Here is a 23872-nt window from a genome sequence, read left to right as displayed (position 1 = left end):
TCAAAAAGCCGGAACGTGGTAATTTCCTAGCGAGATGTCTTGTGGGGAACGTTGCTTTTCCTGTTGAGACTTCCTCCAGATAGTGAAGTGTTGTCCTTCTCAGTCACGTAGTGGTGGGTTCATATTGCTTTTAAGGAGGGTTTCAAAGCTCTTGGCTAGCTGAAGGGGTTTCTGGGGGAACTGCTTTATTCTTATGAGTTGCAAAATGGAAAAGGCCTATTATAGGCCTCCCATAAGCAACCCAGATGGGAACATTGTCACTGTCTGCAGCCTGGCGTGCTCTGGAAGGCACTTCCCAGTGACTGCATCTCCCATCTCCTCAGATGATACTGATGAGTTTGCTGCTAACTGAATGAACAAATACTCCCACCCTGTTTCAGGCCATCTTCTGTCACTAGGACACTTGCAACAGCTTCCTCACTGACAGCCCTGTCTTACACCTAGTCCTTTTCCCACATAGTCAGAGTGACCTTTCAAAATGCAAGTTTGATCACATAACTGTCTTGCTGAAAATGTATTGATGGCTGGGTGCAGTGACTCACACCTGTAATCCCAGCACTTTGGGAAGCTGATGCTGAGGACGGCTTGAGCCCAGGAGTTCAAGACCAATCTGGGCAACATCGTGAGACTCCGTCTCTACAAAAAAAATGAAAAAATCAGCCAAGTGTGGTGGTATGCGATAATCTAAGTCCCAGCTACTCAGAAGGCTGAGGTGGGAGGATCACTTGAGCCCAGGAGTTTGAGGCTGTAGTGAGCTGTGATCACCCCGCTGTACTCCAGCCTGAGTGACAGAGTGAGACCCTGTCTCAATAAAAAAAAAAAATGTATTGATGACTCCTTCTCATGCCCAGGATGAAGACAGACTCCATAATGTAGCTCGCTATGGTCCAGGTCTGGCTCCCAGAGCACCCCAGCTCTGATACTTAGTCACCTTGAGTCACCATACTCGACCTGCTGGCCCATGATACTGCCTGAGCTGTTGCCGTGTTCAGATGGGCCCACCTTACTTTATGCGTGGTGAATACGTTTTCGTTTTTCTGTATTTGTTACTTGAGAGTCTTTTCTAACTCCCCAAGTTGGGGCGAGGCAGCCCTCCTGTGTGCTTCCGCAGGCCACTTTCCCACTCCTGTGTTGCCCACATCATGGCCTGATTCATGCTGGAGTGTAAGTACTGATTGCCTGGACAGGGCCTGGGGCCAGATGGGCCTGTTCCGCATTGTATTTCCAACATCTAGCAAGTCCAGCAGAAGAAAACAAACTAACAAAACACTTTCAGTTAGATGAGTAGCTTAATTGTCTTTGAAGACAATATGATAACTTTAATTGAGCATATTTTTGAGAGGAGGTAGCAGCATAGGTAGGATTCCAGACCCCCTTTCTGGAGGTTGGTGGGAGATGACTGCTAACCCGTGTGTCTCCAGAGCACACAGCTGCTGCGATGTCTATATTGGCCTTATGCATTCCACTCACAGCTCGGCTTGCTGAAGGAGCATGCATATTAAGGCTTGTTTTTTTCTTTTTTTAAACTGGTTTGGGGATACAAACAGAAGGTAAATTATCCTGATTATTTTGAGGCAGTTATGAAAAGGGCAAAGAAAGGACACAGTGAAAGTCATAGAGACACCTTATGTTTATTTTAGGCCTTTACAGTTTCTGAAGCATGGACATGCCTGTCATTGCATCAAGCCAGGAGCAGCTGCGATGTATGGGGTCAAAGCCTGGGCTCTGGGGCCCAGTGGGTGGCCTGGGTGCCAGCCCTGCTGCCGCCCTTTAGTAACTGGTGACGTTGTTCAACTCACTCCTGTTTCCTGATCTGTAAAATGAGGTTGATGGCAGGAGTGATTTGTAAACAAGGCATTTTATTAATAAAATGTTTAGACCCTTCTTAAAATACAACAAATTTTATAGTGATTAACATGCTATGCTCTAAAAGAGTTTATTATAGACCATTCAAACTAAAACAATACAATTTGAAAGTATGCCACATCAACTTCACTTACAAACTACTAGCAGTGTCAGCATAAAAAGCAGTATCTTACAACCAAAATCAAAAGGTCTAAAGTACAGTTGTTTTTATACCTTGGCATCACCTCCAATTCTAACTTTGCTGGGTGAGACATACCCTCCCATAGCCTCTCCTTGGCCCTAAGGGACAGGGCCTGCAGGAATGTGCTGTGAATAAGGCACCGTTGGTCCTTTTAGCTCTGACTTACTTTTCATTTGGAGAACTTATGTCTGAAGTTAAGGTTCAGCCTCCATCCCTCAAGGTTTCACCCACATCCTTTTGCTGCCCCCTTGCTGTCCTTAAGTGTCCTTTAGTGTTGGAGAAATGGTTGTAGATGCAGAAAGGCTCTTGTATCAGTCCATTAGTTGATGAAGAAAGAGCTACTTGTAGGGTGACAGCAGATGAAAAGAAAGTTAAAACTTGTAGACACGGTCCTCTGAAAGAAAAAAGGGAATTTTTTTTTTTTGAGATGGAGTCTCTCTCTGTCACCCAGACTGGAGTTCAGTGGTGTGATCTCCACTCACTGCAGCCTCCGCCTCCTGGGTTCAAGTGATTCTCCTGCCTCAGCCTCCCGAGTAGCTGAGATTACAGGCACCCGCCACCATGCCCGGCTAATTTTTGTATTTTTAGTAGAGACGGGGTCTCACTGTGTTGGCCAGGCTGGTCTTGAACTCCTGACCTTCAGTGATCTGCCCGTCCCAGCCTCCCAGTGTGCTGGGATTATAGGCATAAGCCACTGTGCCCAGCTGGGAAATGTTTAAAACACTTTAACTGAAAACTGAATTTTGAAGTTGAGCAACACACTGTGCTTGGTGGGGACTGTAAAGGGTTTCCTGTAGAAGCTTGGAAAGGGCGGCCCTTGGAGGAAGCTTCTATAGAAATGGAGCCATCATGTGGAACTGCGAGGTAGTCAGTTGGGTGGAAGGGGGAGTAGTAATTTTTGCTGTCCCTGTGCACATTTGTGCAACTGATGAGAAAAGCCTTTGAGAGTTGGCCTACATCAAATGTGCCTTATGACAGGTATATCTGTATCTTACGGGTGTACGTGGAACTGGCAGCCAAAGAGGTCAAGCTTGTGTCTACAGCTTTTTGTCAACATTCATCTTCTTCCGCTGTGTCTGTCTGCCAGTGGTGATGTGTCTGCATTTCGACAAGATGGTGTGTCACTGCCTCCCCCAAAGCAGGGGGCCACCCACTTCCTCATTCTCCCATTAATCTCTATACATGGGGGTCATACCTATGCTAATCAGTGATCTTCTACAAAATAAATGGAAACTGAAATTTTGTTAATTTGTTCGTGTTTTTCTACCTTGAAACCAACTTCCCAGCAGCATTAGGTAACTAGATCAAATCCAAGCTCTGCAGTTTCTTTACTGTGTCCTTGGGCAGGTTGCTTGACCTCCCCTGAGTCTCAGTTTCCACATCTTTAAGTGGAGAGAATCATGGTTCTTACCTTCTAGGATGTCTGTGAAGACTCAGTGAGCTAACCCTGGTAAAGAACTTAGCTCAGGGCTCCCTTAGTGGCAGCTCTGAGGGGTATGATAATGAAATGTATTAGTGAGCATTGGTACTAAATGTAATGGCAGTCACCTGCGCTGCTCTTCAGACTGGTAATACCAAGCTAGGAAGTTGAGGAAGTCTTGCGTCCCTGTATCACATCTCAGCAGACAGGGATCTTCAGCTGGGTTTTGGGCAAGGCGCATTAATGGCTGCTTTCCCGAGGATTTATTTCCAGCCGTGATGTACAAATGGCTGTGGGTGTTGAGGCTGTAATGGATCTTGTGTTTAAGGCTTCTACTGTCACAGCTCAGCAGAGCCCTCCCTCGGCCCGCCCCTCAGATTGCTGCCTCTGGCTCGGAGCGTGACTGCATCTCTCGGCCCCATCACCTGCCAGCTCTGAGCTGGTGGCTGTGAGGCACGGCCTTGGCATTGCTGGCAGGTTGGTCTTAGGAGAAGCTAGGCACTAGAGCTTGCCAGCACAATTTGTACTTTGATTAATTTAGTTAATCTAACTATCTTGTGTCAACCTGAGAGGATCATTATGCACAAATCACTGTTGAAACTTGAAGCTGGCCTCCCTTTCACTAAGCCCCCAGGCTGATCTGTAGTGCTCCACCAGAGTCTTTCTGAGGGTGATTCTGTTCCTCTTGCCCTCTCTGAGATACCAGACTTTCTCCGAAGTTCAAGTTAGAAGCTTTGAAGAAAGGACTTGTTTGGATTCTGGTCCCGTATGTTGTGTCTCACTTGCGGAGAACTGTCCCCTTTTATCTTTGCATGTGAGTTAAATTTCATTTTTCCGCAGAGTAGTGTGAGTCTGTCGCTGACTGCTGCTGCTGCTTCTTTCAAGTCAAGTGGGATTTTCAGAATGGGGCCCGAGTGGGCTTAAAAGTTCCTTCAGGGATGGGAAGGAGGTGTGCATGGGGCGGGGGGAAGGGTGACGTTCACCAAGTCGCTTCTGTTTTATTGAATGTCAAGTGCCATAAAGTGTAAGACGCTTCATTCTTTGTACCACTAAGAAAGATAAAGCACCGCCACAGGTAATTTTCCAACACTGTGATCATAAGATGCATCATTATATCAGGTTTTAGAATAAGTGAAATGTGATATGTTGATAATGGCGCTGGTTATAAAATCCTTAGCTTTTGATGTGGTTTCACTGAAGTTGTGGAGATGTGGATTTGGAGGACTCAAATATTTGTGTCATCCAGTGACCTTCACATGACCTTCTATAGTAGTCCGTTCTCATGCTGCTATGAAGAAATACCCGCGACTAGGTAATTTATAAAGAAAAGAGGTTTAATTGACTCACAGTTCCGCATGGCTGGGAAGGCCCCGAGAAACTTACAATTGCACTGGAAGGGGGAGCAAACACATCCTTCTTCATATGGCGGCAGGAGAGAGAAGTGCTGAGCAAAGGGGGAAAAGCCCCTTATAATACTATCAGATCTTGTGAGAATGAACTCACTGTCACGAGAACAGCATGGGAGTATCTACCCCGTGATTCAGTTACCTCCCACCGGGTCCCTCCCACGTCATGTGGGGATTATGGGAACTACAGTTCAAGATGAGGTTTGGGTGGGGACACAGCCAAATTGTACCATCTTCCAAGTTGCTAAAAAAGTAATGTACCCATCTCTCTGTGATGTACCTCTCTGTGAGGTAGGAAGAGGGAGACCAGCATCCCTAGTTATGCACAGAAAGATTGGAATATTGTGCTTTTTATGTGTGACTTTCAGATAATCACATTCTACATATTTTCACTCAGCTTAAAGTTTTCACTTTTAAAATTGGTGGCCAAGCCTCATATAATTCTTAACTTTAAAAAAATAGGATTATTGCTTGACACTTTTTTTTTTCTTGAGGATAGAACATTCCACTGTGTTAATTTATTATTTCGTTTATTTTTTAGAAATTAGGTTTTACTATATTGCCTAGGTTAGATTCAAACTCCTGGACTGCGGTCCTCCTCCTGCCTCATTCTTCCAAGTAACTGGGATTGTTGGCACATACCATGGCACTGGGCTCCACTCACTGGGCAACACAGTCCTGATGTCTCCTTTGTTGTCACCAGGGAGGGCTGAGGAAGTGGAGTGGGCATTGACAATTTGGGAGTCTGGAAGAAAGATAAACTCAGGAGGTCTCTTCACTTACATGAATAATGTTTGGGATCACCTGTTAGGAAATCCAAGGTATAGGCAGAATTTTCTAGTCACTCCCTAGATGAGTATTTGGAAAACTGATTTCATTGCCATCATATCGGCTTATGTTTATCCTAGAGCAAATGAAGTTTAAGGAGGTCCCACTAAGTTATTCCTGATTATTTCAGTCTGGAAACTAGCTGCAGATGCAAGAGAATGTTTAAACGCCATATGGATGTGACCTGTGGCCCACGCAGCCCAGCTCTGTTCCCTCTTGAAGGCACACCAACCACTGGCAGACCTTTGCTGGTGCTGCCTTCATATGTGATTCCCCATAGAAATAACTGCTCACAGCAGAGCACAGCCCAGATTCCATTTGTTTCTCATCTGGTCCCCAGTAACTTGTGAATGAATCTAGACTAGATTGGTTTGCCAGATGAGGACGCTAAGCCTCCAGGAGGACACATGCCTTGCCTAAAACCAAACAGCACTGGATGGCCAAGCGCTGTAGACCATCCTGTTTGGTGGGACTGGCAGAGGATTACCTCAGGTGGTGTGCTTTTGTCTAGGCTCTTGTGATTAAGAGGGAAAGATTCACTTGAGTTCATGTGAACAAAAAGGAGGCATTATTTGGGTGTTTTGTGGGACCAGAGGGCAAACAATATAGCCAGACCTTGCAAGGGCCTGGCACCAAGGGATAGTGCAACTCCTTTGTGAGTCTTGGTGCTGTGGGGCCCCATGGTCCCTTGTCTCTGCTTCCTCATGAGTCTCCATCAGGCTTTACTGTCAGCAGATGGGTGTACTTGTCAGGGCACGATGGCCGCGTGGCCTCTGAGTTTATATTACCTCAGTGTCAGTGAGCCATATGAGCCGAATGAAGAATCTTTAGTTCCATTTTTTGAGAGAGCATCTGAAGCCAGCTCTTTGTTCTGGTCCACTGAATGTGTCCATGGAGTCGGGGTGTACAGTTCTCAGAGACAGAGGGGTTACGCTGGACTAGACCCGAGTCATCCTCTGCAAGGTGTGAGCCCTCAGTCACGGTGTCTATACCTTCCCTAATCTGTGAAAGTCGGGAAGTTGCTTTTCTGAAATAGCTCATACAGGTTGAGTATCCCTTTTTCAAAATGCTTGGGACCAGAGGTTTTTCGGATTTTGCATTACACTTACCAGTTGAGTATCCTGAATCCAAAAATCTGAAATCCAAAATGTTCCAATGTGCATTTTCTTTGAATATCATGTTGGCGCTGAAAAAACTTGGGATTTTGGATTTTGAGATTTGGGATGCTCAACTTGTACCTGCTTGGAAGTTGGTGGTATTTTCACCCAGCGATTCTCACTTTATCATTGGGATGGGAGGCCGGGCACTGTGTAATTATTTACTAGGGCATCAGCCTTGTACATTTGAAGTTTGCTGCTTCTTTTCCCTGTCATGACTGCATCAGCTAGGACTCTGCTAAGATTTTGAAAGAGGATTAATCTTTGTGTTCCTTGCATAAGCAATGTCTGTTGTAGAACTAATAATGAGGTATAAAAAATGCTAGTATTTGTCTGACTTAATGAAGTCACCATAATGAAGGCATGAAACAAGCAAATATGCTGTAGTTATTTTGATGGAAATGTGAGCAAATGTTATGCCTGGTATATTTGAGGATAAAATTGCAATTTTAGGTGCACAGCGGTATGACATGATGATGAAGCACATGAGCCCTGTCTGATGCCAGGTTCAGACCCTGCTTTTAAAAACCACTGCCTTCCTGGCTGTCCTGGGGGGGGGGCGCACTGATCTCCTTTTGCTTCCTAATCTGAAAAATGGGCCTAAGCGTGGCAGCTGCCTCTGTGGGTTGTTGTAAGGCTTCAATGAATTAAATCCCCTGATGTACTTAAAGTGGTGTCTGGCACATCATAAGGACTCAATAGATGGCTACTTTTCTTAGCATTGTTAATCATTACAATTGGATTGTAGTGGAGGTTTGACTAAAATGAGGCTTTTGTGTTATCTGTGGATTTAATGGTCTTGGCTGCTCTCTTGGTTCCAGTGAATGGATGGATAATGGGGAGTCTTCTCAATACTGTTATTAGTCCAGATGCTTTACCTGTCCTACTGTTCTGTCTTAGAGGTGGCTTATCAGTGCTATGAGTGAGTATAAGGCATCTTAATAGCAGATTTCATTTGTGGTTTGCAGTGTGAGTTGACCCACATCTAAATCTTCCTTGATCTAATCGTCTTTGCTGTCCTGTTTGATCTTGTAAATATTAATTTAGTCTGGTTGTTCATGTGGTTTTCAGTGGTCCCAAGGTTAATTACTGTATTTTGTTTATAAAGTACTCATAGATGGCTAGGCCCATTGTGGAGGACTTACAAAAGCTCCATCTGGGTTTAGGCCTGCAGACTTGCAATAAAACTTGGTGAGCGTTTATGAAAAAGAATTTCCAACTCTTTACCGTTTTCCAACTTTAACCAGGGAGATTCCTGCTTGGGTCCCTTGTTTCAGGAAATATTGGGGGCATAACTATTTTGTACCTTTTCCTATTTGCTGGCAGAAATGAGGAGTACCTAATCCTGTCTCCTAATTAGGTACTGGGTTAGGAGTACCTAATCCAGCGTCCTGAGAATGCTTGGTCATTTAGGAAATGCTTCTTGAGGGCCCACTGTGTGCAGGGATGTATGCTCAACTGAAGGCCCTGCCTTCACAGTGCTTCCAGGGCAGTGAGGGGGACAGCAAGGAAGCAGATCCACAAGGTACAGGGCAGGAGGGAGCAGTGAGGCTGGGATGGTCAACGAAAGCGCCCTTCTGAGAGGATTGAGGAGGAGGCAGCACTGGTGAGGGTACCCTAAAGAAGACCGGAGGAAAGCGTTGGCCTGCCCCAAAGGGTGTCTGCTTCTAACAGGCAGACGTGGAGGGTAGGGGGGAGGGCAGGAGAATATTCCAGGTGGAAAGGACAGTTTGAGCAAAGGTAAACAAAACAACTAGGTTCCTAAATTTCTTAATCTAAGAAATTAGATTTGCAGGTGTGTTAGGCTGTTCTTGGGTTGCAATAAAGAAGTACCCAAGGCGGGGTAATTTATGAAGAAAACAGGTAGTGGGACATGATGGCTCATGCCTATAATCTTAGCACTTTGGGAGGCCGAGGCAAGCGGATCTCTTGATCCCAGGAGTTTGAGATCTGGCAACATGGCAAAACTCCATCTCTACAAACAATGCAAAAAATTTAGCTGGGTGTGGTCGTGCCTCTGTAGTCCCAGCTGCTTGGAAGGCGAGAGGATGGCTTGAGCCCAGGAAGTGGAAATTGCAGTGCACAGAAATCCCGCCACTGCACTCCAGCCTGGGTAATAGAGTGAGACTCTGTCTCAAATAAAAGAAAAGAGGTTTAATTGGTTCACTGTTCTGCAGGCTGCACAAGCGTGGCGGGACATCTGCTGAGCTTCTGGGCTTCTGGGGAGGCCTCAGGGAGCTTTTACTTATGGCAGAAAGTGAAGTGGGAGCAGACACCTCACATGGTCAGAGCAGGAGCACTGGGAGGAGAGGGGCCGTGCTGCACACTTTTAAAGGAGACGTCAGTATCACCAGTACAGCACTAAGCCATGAGGGATCCACCCCCCTCACCCAAACACCTCCCTCCAGGCCCCACCTCTAGCACTGGGGATCACATTTCAACATGAGATTTGGGCAGGAACAAATATCCAAGCTGTATCAGCATGCTACCTTCTTGAGTTTTTGTTGTTGTTGCCATACTCCCATATTATCTTTAGTTTTGATTACTTGGTATCTTTTTCAGCAATTTTTTTTTTCTGAATACATTTGCTTTAAGAAGGAAATTTTGTCACTTATTTAATCTATTTTATTTATAATTTACCTATTATATATAATATATATATATTTTTCCTAATAGATATTACAATAAATATATAAACACTAAAATGAGAAGCAGTGTTCCCCGGGATCTACCCAGGAATCACCTGGTAGTGAATACCAGGTGGTACACCTCACACACTTTGGGGAACTCTGTATTTGGCTAAGAGGCTTGCTTATTTTGCCTGAAAACTTGGAGAAAAGCAGGAGAAGCAGAGTAGGAAGATGGGGAGTGTGGCCCAGAGTTACCAGCTGGATCTGGAACCAGGCAGCCTGGGTCCATAGCCTGCTTCTACTGTTTCCCAGCTGTGTGACTTCAGGCATGTTGTTTCATGTCTCCGTGCCTCAGTTTTCTCTTGTGAAATGGGATAGTGTCCACCTTATAGGGTTATTGTGAAGATGTGGTAATGTCTGTAAATTATTCACTACAGAGTTTGGGACATAGTAAGACCCTCAATAGGTTTTCCTTTTTTTTTTTTTTTTTTTGGTTACAAGAGGTAAGCATTTCTGCTGGGTACCCAAGTCTCTTTCTCTCTGGTATACTATATTCAGATCTTTGGTGCTCATCCTAACAAAACGAGCACCTCTGCACGCCATTATTTTTTTCCCTTACCATGTTTTCTGAGCAGCCAGCCTAAAACTCACAGGTGTCTGAGCAACCCTTTCATGGGAACCTTAAAGAGCACCCTCATAAATAATGGAAGGTAGATTAACAGACAGTTGGATAGAGAAGGTGTCGTGTGTGCATGCCATGGAATACTACTCAGTCATGAAAAATGAAATTATGTTTAAGGTGGATTAACGGACCATTGGATAGAGAAGGTGTCGTGTGTGCATGCCATGGAATACTACTCAGTCATGAAAAATGAAATTAAGTTTTTTACAACAGCATGGATGGAACTGGAGGTTATTAAGTGAAATAACTCAGAAACAGAAGGTCAAGTACTGCATACTCTCACTTGCTAAATGGGAGCTAAATAGTGTGTACACATGGACACAGAGAGTGGAATAATAGACATTGGGGATGGGGAAAGGTTGGACGGGGGAAAGGTGGGAGGGTGGGAGGGGTGAGAGGGATGAGAAATTGCCTAATGGCAACAGTGTATACTATTCAGGTGATGGTTACCCTGAAACCACTTTTTTTTTTTTTTTTTTTTTAAAAAGAGAGAGAATGGTATGGACAGGTAATTTCAGCTGACTTGGAATGTGGTGTGGAAACTCTCACTGCACCTGTGCTTGGTTGGACTTTGCTACAGAGAGATTTTTTTTCCCTGTGTATGTATTTAAATCTTAGCTTTGAAATGTGACCTCTACAAAGAGTTATTAGGCTTTATCCTGATAGCTATTACATACTTCAAAAACCTATATATTGTATAACTACTAGATCACTACTGTGTGGATTTAACCTTCATTATTCAACCTCAAAATAGGGACTGTTTGCAGATTAAATGTCTGCTCTCGTCCACAGTGTTTTGATTTTGCTTCTGAAGCGGAAATTTGTAGACAAATAACTGATCCCTCTTAAAGGAAATGTACAAGAATAAAGTTGTCTTGAGGCGACCTTGTCAGAGCCAGGAGACCCAGGGCCTGCTGGTGCCGTTTTCGCCCCTTGGTGTTCCTTTTCTGTGTCGCCATCCATCTCTGCTTGTCAGAGCTGCGGTGCTGCCCACCCCTGTCTCGCGAAATCTCATGCTTGGGCTGGATGAAGCAAGTCACGGATTGAATGGAGCTATGTTATTTTCTCCTGTTGCCCTTTTTCCTGAAACACAGTTGTTTTGTTTTATTCATCTTTTGATCAACTATTATAAGCTAAACTCTCTCATCGTAGTTAAAATGGCAAGGAAAGGGACCTGCTTTGGCACCTCAGTCTCGTCCATCGGGATTCTTCTGGTTTTAATGTGATATGTGACATATTTTCTGGGATCAGGGCAGTGCTCGCCAATAGAACTTTATGTGATGATGGAAATGTTCTATATCCACATTATCCCACGTGGTAGCCGCCAGCCACATGTAACTGTTGAGCGCTTGAAAGGTGGCTGGTGTTACTGAGGAAATAAGTTTTTTATTTTACTTAATTTTAATGAAACTTAAATAGCCACCCGTAGCCAGTGGCCACTATGTTGGACAGCACAGATCTGGAGGCTGGAAGGAACCTTGGGCCATGTAGATGAGTGCTTAACTTAACCCTTTTTTGCTCCACTGTGCATATTTCCACAGTCTTTCTGTCTAGCTAAGGAGGGGCAGGGGATGGGATAGGGCTTTGAAAAGCATCAGTTCTAGTGATGGGGTGAGAAAGAACGCAGAGCCTCTGAGACAGGGAGCCTCGAACTCTGTGGCCAAGACAAGCCCTCTTTTTTCCCCAACGTAGTTAGATTTTAGAACAAAGTACATTTGGCATTTGGGTTAATCCTTTCAGAAATCCACGTACTAGCTAGCTGTAATTCTACCTCTTTCTTTCGCACTCTGGAAAGCTTACTGGAATGCAAATGAGTGACAGAAATGTTATTAGGGATAACCTTGAATCTGATCTAATTTATCAGTAAATAATTGACAATCTTGTGTACTTTAACTGTTATCGGGAACATGTTGTTTGGGACACATCTCATAATTGATTACAAAAACTACTGTGTCTTGACAGTTCATTTGAAAAAGGATGGATCCATTAGAACATTCGCTGCAGCGTGTGGATGTGCTACAGTGAATGTGCAGTTGTGTAGATGCGTGTGTTGAACCTAGGGTTTCCTGGACAAGTGATGATTGGAGAAACACAAATAAGGCCATCATTGAGTCTTCTCAGCCATCCAGTACTTACTGAGTGCCATTCATATGCCGAGATGTTGATAACGTAGTAATGAAAAAGTCAGGGTCTCACAGCCCTCACCCTCCCTCATGGAGCTTACATTCTGCCGGGGGAGACAAAACTATAAAAGCAATGGCAGGTAGTGATACATCATGCAGGATGAGAGCTACAGAAAGACTGGGGTGAGTCGCTTTGGTGGGGTTGGGGGCAGGCCTGTGTGGAGAGCAGAGTCTGATCAGAGACCTACCTGCATGTGGTGTCTGGAGAGAGCCTTCCAGCAGAGGAAAGAGCAAGGCCAGCCTTGGAGTCTTTGGAAGGCATTCTGCTGCAGTTGAAGCTGTTAGCATTTCTTGCTGTCCCAGAAGGGGCTCTTGATATCTAGAACTTATATTGATTTCCCACTTTTTTTTCCCTGTGAACGTAATCAGGCCTGGACCCTGTCTTTTACAGAGCGACTGTCTTCGTTGGGCACCTTCAGCCAAAATGAGGTTGTTAATTGCCACATGCGGTGGGCTGTCTTCCCACGGGCTGTGTCAGCATCTTCAGTGGTGATCCCATGGGCAAGCGTGCTCCTTAGCCCGGCACCTCGACTGCCCCTCATCTCCCATCTGAGGCCCTGCACGTTGCCTTCTGTAGTCAAGACTGTTCCATTTTCTGTCCTTGGAACAGAGCTGGTACTTTTCTGATTTCCCTTTTGTTCATGTGGTGCCTCTTTTCTGAGACAAACTTTTCTCCTCAGTTCTTCCCTGATCTTTCCCATCCGCTTTCTGTCTGTTCTCCTGGGACACTTGACCACACCCACCCAGCTGTGGCCGGAACCCTTATTTCCTGATTTGTGGTGAGGGATTGTTTGGATTACATCACAAGCAATGCCCTGATATTTGTTGACTTGGTAATAAATATGATGAGGCCCATCCCATGTTTTATTTCTCTAATTTCTTGGCCTTGAACTCAAGGACTCTTTGTAGTGTTAGGTTTGAGGAAAAAAAATAATTTAAAATACTGTAAAACAGACACTCCATTTCTGGATTCTTTAGAAGAAATGTTCCCTTTTTTGGGGTTCTCTGGATTTCCCCCATTTTTCTTTGGCAGCGTTTTCAGTTTTCTCCTATTTCTGAGAGCTGAATGTGTGGTTAGGGTGATGTGGGGTTCTGGGAGCCAGTCTCGCTGACAGTCGGTGGGCCAGAGATTATGTGGGCAGCTTCGGAGTGCTCACATTGCTTTGTTTTGTTCTTAGCCCTTTCTGGTTGGAAGGTCCTGTCCAGGCCCACGTTCTCTATGATTCTCTTTGCTGGTTTCCTGGCTGGGCTGACCATACTCTGCTGGACATTCACCAGACCTTGGCAGCCTGTCCCTGAGACCTGGGAGGAGAGTGTGGCATCCGTGCTGGCCATCTCCCCACTGGGCTCTAGAATGACCACTTGACTGCTGCTTTCCCTCTGGCTCCACTTTGAGCACATGCCTGCAGAAGCTCATCTCAGGAATACTGAAGTTTTTCCTTGATTTTTCCCACAGTCTGCAGAGCCTGATTTAGGGCCGCACCAGGATTAAGTAAGATTACCAGCATCTTCTCTCCATCTCTCTTGTGTATCTTGTATGAATGTGTCCTAATAACTATTGATATCAAGTTCATCCCTCCAGAAGCCAAGACCGACCTTTGGTGTCCTGCTGAGGTTGCAGTTTTCTGATGTGTTTTTCTTGCAAGTAAAATCAATGGAGATAAATCTCAGTAACTTTTCCTGCACAATGAGGTGGTTAGGCTCTGCTGCCATGGTGGGCTCCTCCCTCCATGCCATGAGCTCGCTCGTCTTGTGCAAGGTTGTTTCACCAAAATTGATTGGTTGCTCCACTACTCTAAAGGTCATGCTTAATCACATTTCAGGAAGATTGAAGAAGAGTCCAAATTGCCCAAGTTGCATAGTTGGCTTTGTGTTGTCCTTTGGTGCTGTTTGTTCTTGACAGCACAGCTCTCATTTACTCAGCAGTTATACCTGTGCTTAAAGGGCAGAAACCCAAGCTGCGTTTTTTATCCTGAAAATTGGTCACAGCCAGTTGTCTGTGGTTTAGAAATGGTCTGTTTTGCCCATGGAAGTCCTAACATGAATGGCATGACACCCCAGCATGCTGCCAAAGCCCTGCCCGCCACCCCCGTGATTCAGGTGTCGGGTGAAGGACGGGCCGTGGCCACAGAGTGGGTTTGGCTTATCCGAGCACTTGAACCAAGCTGACAGGTCCAGAGGGGTTCTGCTGTTGGCCTTTCATGTTAAGCATGGGGCTGTAGAACAGATGGAAGGGAAGGGGCCTTCTTGACAGTTTGGGAGGGTGGGGACCTTAAGTTACGATGAATCAAAAGAACAGTTTAGTTACTAGCAGCGTTCTGTGTGACAGCTTGACATTCTGTAATTGTCCACAGAGACCAAACTACTTTGGAATGGTGTTCTTGCAAATGTGTCATCTAGTGTTTTCCCTAATAAGGAGGAATGGTCTGATTTGAAAGTTCTGAGTAATTTCACATTATTTATTAACTGTCAGCTGTAGGAATGTTTTTCCTCTCCATAGTGGTTGACTGAAGGACTGGAAACGAGTAATTGAGATTCCTGCAGTCCAGAAACATTTTTTTTTTCCCATTCCTGAGAGAAAAATTGTGTTTGGAAAATCTGTAACATGACTTAGTATCATAGTGTCGAGGATGTTTGCAAGACAGGAGAAAAATTATTATTTTGTAGGGGATGGGTAAGTATTGTTTTCAGAGTAATATGTGCTCGTTATCCCAACCTGAAAAACAGAAAAGCAGAACGAAGAAAAAAGTTATCTATAATCTCACCACCTGACCGATGTATACCTGAGGTTGCAGTTTTTTTGAAGTTTTGCAATCAGACCTTGGCAATGACCTTGAGCAGTAGGATATAAATAACTCCCACATGCTTAGTGTTCCAATAATGGAACACTAGGCATAAATGGGCTTTAAACACCATCAGCATTTTTATACCTCCTTCTAGCCTTTTTTTCTGGGTAAATGTTTTCATTTTTAGCGTTGTTGTGTTCATTCTTTATATGCAACAAAAACTAGCCTCACTCTGTTTCCCACCATAGCGTACAAATTTTTTGTGATGTTATATGGTAATGTTATTATATAGTATTCAGAAAATTTGGATTTTAAAAACTGTATAATATTCCATTCAGGGCATGCACCATAATTTCTCATACCATTTTCTTGTTGTTAGAAATTTTGTTTACCATTGATACAAATATTGATGGCATAAATATCTTTTGCTTTTCCTAAAGATAGAGTCTTGGAAGAATTATTGGGTCAAAGAGTATGGATTTTTTTTTTTTTTCCCCAGGATTTGGACAAGCTTTATTACAAAACCATAGGTCACCATTTGAACCACTATAAAGGTGCCAAGTGGACTAAGATGTGTGTGTGTGTTTCTAAAACATGTATAAAATGAAGCATTTTAAAATTGCCAAGCAGTTTGGCCTTAAACTGTAAGGTTACCTATATATGGGTGGTTTTTTTCTGCCATTTTGCAGATGGGACCCCAACTGTATTTGGTACTCTTCCTCGTGGTTATGTCCTTTACTCTTGCTCCTCCTCCCCTCAACTCATGCTCTGCCTCTGTCTTTGTTGCTCAGTACACGTTCACATTCCATGTGGTTATTTTCTCTCTGGGTAATACTGAACCGAGGTGCAAAGCTGTAAAGACAGAGAAATCCCTGAAACAAGTACAATCTTAAAGATAGATGTACATATATGATCTTTTGCATACGTATCTTTAAGATTGCATGTATATATACACACACATGCTCTCTAAGGTGAAACCTATGCATGTTCAGCTTAAGGATGAAGCTAGGAGTTCATCAACTTTATGAGGTCACTTTTCCAAGTGCCTCTTTTTCTGTAATCTCTCTTATACTTTTCTTGAGGCTCTCCTTGTGATTCCTTGGGTGGAAAACTGGGGCTTTATTTGCCCTACTCTGCTGGGTACTTTCACGTTGCATTTGGGACAAAACGGTAGCAGGGGAGAGAGAGAATAAAAGCAACGGTTGTGTGTGTGTGTATGTGCGGGGGACAGATTCCTTCACTCTCTTGGGACTACTGGTCCTTTGACTGGAAAGGAAGTTTCTCTACCCTCAACATTTTAGACTCCTCCGGGTTTCCATTGCAGCTGCTAATGCCGGTGTCGTCACCACTGCTCCAATTGCTTGGGGGCTGGGACGTGAGAGAATGGAGAGAAGGGAAAAACCCAACAGGTGATTTCATCCACTACTATTTACTTTTCATAGTCCTCAAATAACTGCTCCATATATTCTGTTCAGCTTTTATAGCTGCATTCAGTGGAAAGTCAGGGTGGAGAGTACTCCCTCTGACTTACTTGCATCCAGAGTAAGGTATGGCTTTTTTTTTTTTTCTTTAAAGACTCTTGGTACCTATTACTAAGTTGCTTTTCACAATAACTATACCAGTTAATATTCCATAGCAATATTAGCTGAACTGTTTCAGTTTACTTTTGTGAGCATTAGAAAAAATTGTCAAAACAATCAAAACAAAATAATAAAATAAAAATACTTTCATCTTTACCTAGTTGCTAGGTGAACCACTGCAGCTTACTGTGTTAGTTTATTTCCTTAATTAGTAGTGTGGTTTAACTTTTGCGTTTATATTTATTAACTTAGTGTATCTCTTTTCTTCTCTTGAATCGTCAGTTCTGATCCATTGCCTATTTGCTAAATTTAGTCTTCATATTCATACATGGTCAGTTTTAACTATAAAATAACATAAACCTCTCAAAATATCACAGGGCCGGTATGGGAGCTCTGTGTTTCCAGGGACCAAGGTTCCATTATCCTATTGCTTTGCCACATGTAGCTTTTATTCCCAAGTTGTCTGGTATGGCTGCTGGAGCTCCGGCCATCATGCTTTCTTTCCTAGCAGCAACCTGGAGGGAGTAGTGAAGTAGGAGGAACAAAGAACACTCATGAGCTTTAAGGAGGTTTCCCGGAACCTCCAGATAACATTTTGTTCAATTCTTACTGGTCAGAACTTAGACACTTGGCTACCTCACTGCAAGGGTTGTTGAGAAACAGTGTTTAGCTGGGCAGTAAAGAACCTGTTTAAAAAACTGGAGTTCTGTAACGCAAAAAGTAATGGAGAATAAATACTGACATGCAGTCAGAAGTGGCTGCCATGGTGTTAGTTCTTTTGGAATTATATCTATTTGTGGTAAAACAAGCAAACAAACATAATAGAGGCCTAGAAAGTCAAAGGTGAATGGCTGGGTTGGGATTTCCTTCCTATCCTTTCCCTTTACCACTCAAATATAACCGCTGTTAATGGCTGGCAGTTTTTTAGGACCTTTTGTTATGCATGTAAAAGGTGTGTGTGTGTGTAATTTCCTCTTCTTAGACAGTACTTACAGTTTTCTTTCATTCCATAATAGACATACAAATCATGTGTATGTACAGCATACATACAATGTTCTATTATATGAATGTACTGTAACTTACTTTTCTTGTATCGACAGACATGTTGCCTAGTTATTTTACATTTACAAATATGCCTGCAGGGAACAGTCTTGAGTATCTATCTTGGCATACTTGGTACATATATTTGTCATTGTTTTCCTTAAATCTATTAATTTTAGACATTTTTGTTTTTTAAAGTATCTCCCCAATTTGTTGTCTGCCTTACATTTTGTTATATTTTCTTTTTTAAAAACATATACATATTTTAAATTTTATAGCCAAATCTGTTGGTCTTTTTCTTTTCACCTGTCTCTTTGAAACTTAGAGGTTGTGAGATATTCACATCTTTTTTTCCTCGTATGTTTTTCTGTGATTTGATTTCATACTTTTAACTCTAATTGATCTAAAATTACGTCTGTTGTATGGTGTGAAGTGGCACTCCAAATTAAAACTTTTTCCTGTTTTTAATGTATTTCCACTGAATTAAGTAAATTTTATTTTTGACTTAGTAATGATAGAGATCTCATTAAATGAAAACTGACCAGAAATGGAAAAAAAAAAAAAATTAGAGTGTCTTCATTTGATTGGCTTCTACAGGTAATTTTCCAGCCATGGAATTTGAGGGTAAAATGTGGACTGCTTTTGATCATTTAAGCAGATACAGAATTGTCCTTCAGATGTGAGGTCAGCAGATCCAACTGCAAAGCAGTTAATGATAAGCAAAGTTAGCTTACACACTGAAAATCTGGTGCAGTGGGCGGCCTGGCTGCCGGTAGAGCACCCGCCCGGGGAAGAGGTGAAGTCAGCCTTGTCTTCATCCTCTGTTCATGTTGCCCCTCAGGACAGACCATCTCATGGTTACCGTCTCCATTTCTGTCTCCTCCTCCCTCTCCCTCTGGGAGTTTCTGGTGTAAGATCACTGAAAAAGCACTGGGAGTGAGAAGTAAGAAGCATAATAGGTGGCTCAAGCCTGTAATCCCAGCACTTGGGAGGCCGAGACGGGTGGATCACGAGGTCAGGAGATCGAGACCATCCTGGCTAACCCGGTGAAACTCCGTCTCTACTAAAAAATACAAAAAAACTAGCCAGGCGAGGTGGCGGGCGCCTGCAGTCCCAGCTATTCGGGAGGCTGAGGCAGGAGAATGGCATAAACCCGGGAGGCAGAGTTTGCAGTGATCTCCTGGGCGGCAGAGCGAGACTCCGTCTCAAAAAAAAAAAAGAAAGTTTGTCATGTGTTTATAAATGAGCAAATACTGTGGAAGGTGCTTGATAACAATTGCTGAACCTAGAAGCAACTCCATGGTGTATGCATTATTGTTCCTCCTTTAACGAGGAGAGAACAGTCTAGAGAGTTAGGTGGCCCATGCCGGGTCCCTCAGCTACCAGGCAGTGCAGCCAGGCTTGTTTGTCTGCCCCCAAACTTTAGAGTATTTCTTCCTTCCCTCCTGCCCTCCCTATTTCTTTCCCGTCTATCCTTTGTCCCTCTGTGACCTTTTTTGTCTTTTTCTTTGTTATCTCATGAGGGACTTTAGAAAACAACATCTCAGATTATCAAAGTAACACATTTATTATAGAAGTTTTGGAGTATGTAGCAAAGATCAGCAAGAAGACATCCCTGCCAGTTGACACACTTGACTACGGTGTGTGAGTCTCATTTCCCTTCATGGTTTGTCAGCACTGGGTATGGAGATGAGAAGACAGTCTTTGCCAGTTGCCCTGAAGGAAGGTGGGACCTGCATGTCGTCTTTTGCACATTGCAAGTTCATGCCTTTACCCTTTCTGCATTGCTTGGTGTGGCATTTTTTTTTTTTAAATTGATATCCATGCTCCTTCCACTTCTACTATACTGTAGAGCTTTGGTTCTTTTGCCCTAAGAACCTTTTTCCTGGATCATAAATTCCGTTACCATTAGGAATTCCTTATTAAATCTGTTAATGTGAATTTTAATTGAAAATTATTTTTTCGGTTTACTCTTTTCTGATAGCGTGTATTTTCATTTAATCTTTGTAATAGTGGAATTAGAAAGTTTTTTTCTTTTTTAAATTATAAAAGATTTTATGTATGAAACTATATATATATTATATATATGAAATGCAGATGTATAATAAATGCTTATATACCTGCTCCCAGCTTATGAAACAGAGCAGGCAGCAGTTCCTGTGCATATCTTACGAGCCCCTCCTCATTCTCCCTCTCTCCTTCTTGTTCCTCCAATGTACCCCACTTGACTGAATTTTGAGTTGATTATTTCCTGAAGACAGACATCTTTATTCCTTTTTTTTTTTAAGAAGAAAAAAATAGAAGCCTTAAAAGGTCAAATAAGTTGCCCAGGGTCTGGCAGTGAAAATAACTGTGATGCTGGCACCCAAATCTCGGCCTTGTAGTATAAGTATGACTTTTCCTTTCTGTTCTGAAACACTGTAATACCTCCTCATTTTGTTCATAGTATTATGGTTTTTTTTGACCCTCACCCTATATAGATTTAACTTTATCGGTTTTAACGATACAGATTTCTGAAGAGTAAATTAAAATTTTGGGGAAGTAGTGCTCTTATTACTGAGAGTTTTACATTTGCCTGCTCCAGATGTTACTAGAAAACTTACCTTGTCCCTCAAAAACAAAAGTACTGATGGTCTGTGGGATATCTGTGTATTGGCCTCTCTCATTTGTTCCCATACCTAGAGTTGGCAAAGGTAATGTACACATGATTAGTGGGTATGTGATCACCCCTTTTATACAATCAATACCATGGTTCCAAATGAATCAACCTATCTTGAAAGATGGCTAGCGTTTCAAAAAGCCAAATGCTGGGGATTTTCCACTGGCTCTAGTTCAGTTTTTGCTAATTTTTGTAACTCCCATCAACATTCAGGTCACAGATGTGGATTAAAAGTGAAGCCCAGTGAAATAAGATCTGTCTTGCAGTGGTGGTGTATGCAGCAGGGTCCACTCATAGATCTCAGTTTCCAGCATCAGAAATGCTTAGTCTTCTTCTTGGCATTTGCTTCAGTGCTGACTCATGGTGAATGCAGATTGTGGCCACTAGACTGTGGGTAAAGGAGGGGCAGGAATTGTGGGCTCTTCGGTCCCAGAGGTCCCTGGGCAATATGGCATTGCGGTTATGAGTGTAGACGTTGAAGTCTCATACCTCTTGGCACGCCCTCTTTGCCTTGTGACCTGCAGCAAGTGACTTTACCTCGTGAAGCCTGTTTTCTCATCTGTAAAATGGGGGCAACATCAGTATACACACTTTTGAGCGTAATGAGTTTAAACAATGTATAAATAGGGTATACATGAGACTGTTTCTGTGAACCCTTTTCTCGGTGCCTGGCACACAGCGTGCGTTAAGAACTGTAACTGCCAGTAGTGATGGCCGTCACCGTCATCGTTGTTTTCCTTAAGCCAGCCTCCTCATTTGTAGAGGAAGAAACTGAGTCCCAGATCCTCTGGCCACTCAGCAGCCGAGCTGGGACAAGACTGGCAGCGTCTGGACTTCCCGTGCAGTGCTCTTTCCACCTCGCCACCTGCCTGTCTCCGCATATCTCTAGATCACGTACTTTGTCACCTCCCCTGGTTCTCTGCAGTGCCGGCAGATCCTAACAACAGATGGTTCTGTTTTGAATTAAAACAATTTAACTCAAGATCCATCAACTGCCAACATCAAACACCCTTAAAAGAAGGGAAGAAACTCATTATCAAGAGTATTTAAGCAAAGTAGGTATTTAATCTATCTTAATCATTTGCATTCTTGAGAAGAAGAAAGTCAGTGGCAGCTGCCACCGTAGGCCAGGCCCCACGAACGTGCTTGCACGTAATTGCTTCTCCCTTTTTTTCTTTGCCATACCGTACTGATTTGGACTGTGGCCCTTAAGAACAAGTTTTTCAGCACACTGAATATTCGACTATTTAAAAATTTAAAAAGTAATCTCTTTCATTTTGTTCCATAAATCCTGTGGCTGTCCATCTTTCAGTCGAGCTTTGTCACAGCACACATGGGCACCGCGGGCCTTCTGACGCCACGTGAGGCTGTGCTTGCAGTGCCCGACAGGAAGATGGGGAGTGACTGAGCTCTGTGGACGCTGCAGTCGGTAGCATGATGGCTCCTGTCTGGCAGAGCTGCAGTCGCCTACGTTAAATGTGCATTCGGTGCTGCCCCTACATGCCATACCTGGTTCTTCCCAAAGCTTGGTGTCTACAGAATGTTTCCTTGCATCCAAATCACAGAGCTGATGGTGTGAGAGTGGATGTGTGAGCCATGAAAATATGCAGACTCTTTAGTCACATGTGCGTGCTCAGTTCAGTCCACTCAGGTCTGGACTCTCAGCATGACTGTCTCCTCTCCCACTTTGGCCCCTCACTGCCATCCTCTCTGCTCTGTTAGCGAGCTCATCATCTCCCTTGCAGCCCACATTAGGTGCTGAGGGACACAGAGGCAGTTGTTGGTGACTCTCTTTTTCCCTTTGTTCTTTTTGTTCCTTCTCTCTACCCCTCTTCTTCTACTTTATTTCCTCTTTCTTGTTCTTCCCTTCTTCTCTTCTTCTTTGCTGCCTGTGGTGTGGTCTGATGACAGCTGCCAGCAGGGCCGCTGTGTTGCACTGCTTCCAGATAAATTGTACGCCTTGCCTCTGGAGTGGTGAGACGGCAGTGGCTCTGGGCCCTGGCTGCAGGTACAACTTAACTCTTTGGAACCAGGCTGTGGCCCCCTCCCCTCCCCTAATCTCAACATGAGAGAAAATGATGGAAGCACGCAGTTGTTTGACAAAGCATACGGGAGGAAATCAAACCGTTGCCTGGGCCTTCCTGGAATATCCTGCCGTGCGTGCTGGTGCTTGAGTGTGCGGAGTGTGTGCAAGTGCACAGGGCGTCCCGGCAGAAGCAGAGATGTGCTGGTGGAGCCGAGCACTTTGTTACCTTGAGTGCTTCTTATTAGGACCTTCATGTCCTTGACCAGATTGAAGCCTGATGGGCTGGAAGGTCTGGGTGTAGTTAAGCTCTGCCGTCTGCTCCCAGCTAAAAGTAAACATGCTGCCTTAGTATTTGTTTTCCACACCACACTTTTGCCCAATGTATAGATCTAAAGCCCTATTTATAGCTTTCTCGTGACATTTGTATGGGCAGTCTCTCGTCAGGGATGCCTTATCTGCGTGTGGAGCCGCCTAAGCCCAGTCAGCCCCTCTCCATGTCCCCACCTCTCATCCCGACTTAGATTTCTCTGTGTATAAATGGCTGCTCTTAAGCAACCTGCCATGCAGTTTCTTACCTAGTTTGGTTTAAAGTATTCTCCCACAGGGCAATAAAGCAAAAAGGTGACGGCATTTGCTTTTTAATCTTTTAATAATTCATTTCCCCGCCGCAGGGAAGAGACTGAGGCCCCCGGTGGCTGGCAGCAGCTTTGTTTAGTGCTGGGCAGCCCATGTGCGAGGACTGATGCTGAGCACGACAAGGTGAAATCTCACAGGTCATCAATTTGTAGCTGACAGCATTTTGAAAAGTGATGTGTAAGGAGCTGATATTGGTATAGTGGTAGGAGTGAAATTTATCATATCATAAAGTGTATGTGAAAGGGGAATATTGTATATTTTCTCTTTATCAAAATGTCCCACTTTTTTATTGATGCTTTTCACCCTTCTATGGTCTTATGAAACAAGACAACAAAACAAAGCTGGGAATCATGAAATCTCAGAATTAGCAGAGAGGCCAAAGAAGTGCTATCTTTTATAAGGCAGGGACCTGCAGTCACAGAGGCGAGTGGTGTCCTTTGTAGCCAGTGAAAGTCCTAGAGGCAGGACCCTGTCTTGAGTGTCTTTTTCTCCCCAGGGCTAGCACTGAACGGAGCACACAGTGGCGGCTGAGGGGCAGGAGGGATTGCCGAGCAGGTGGACTCCGGCTTCCTGGGTCCTCTTCCACTCGTTCTTGGGACACAGGGTGTTCACTCACTCTCCTTTGAAGTAGGGCTCCCCTCCTTGAAGTGTACCTTGGATCCAGTGTGGCCTTTGATGGCAGACAGACTGGCGGTGAATTTAGCTCAGTGACCACTTGCTGTGAGACCCAGCCTTCTCTTCCCTCAGTACCTCGGGATGGAGTCAGTACTGGAATTGCACTGTTACGACTC

The 23872-nt window shown here is 43.9% G+C and overlaps 1 protein-coding gene across 5 annotated transcripts in view; it reads left to right on the top strand.

The window, feature by feature from the left end:
• The window catches only part of MED27 (mediator complex subunit 27), a 216232-nt gene that overhangs the window by 17109 nt on the left and 175251 nt on the right, over nucleotides 1-23872 (top strand). The window lies entirely within an intron of this gene.

The sequence above is a fragment of the Trachypithecus francoisi genome, unplaced genomic scaffold (assembly GCF_009764315.1).
Source record: "Trachypithecus francoisi isolate TF-2019V2 unplaced genomic scaffold, Tfra_2.0 Contig01585, whole genome shotgun sequence".
NCBI lineage: Eukaryota > Metazoa > Chordata > Mammalia > Primates > Cercopithecidae > Trachypithecus > Trachypithecus francoisi.
This window is presented reverse-complemented; position numbering and strand designations above follow the sequence as displayed.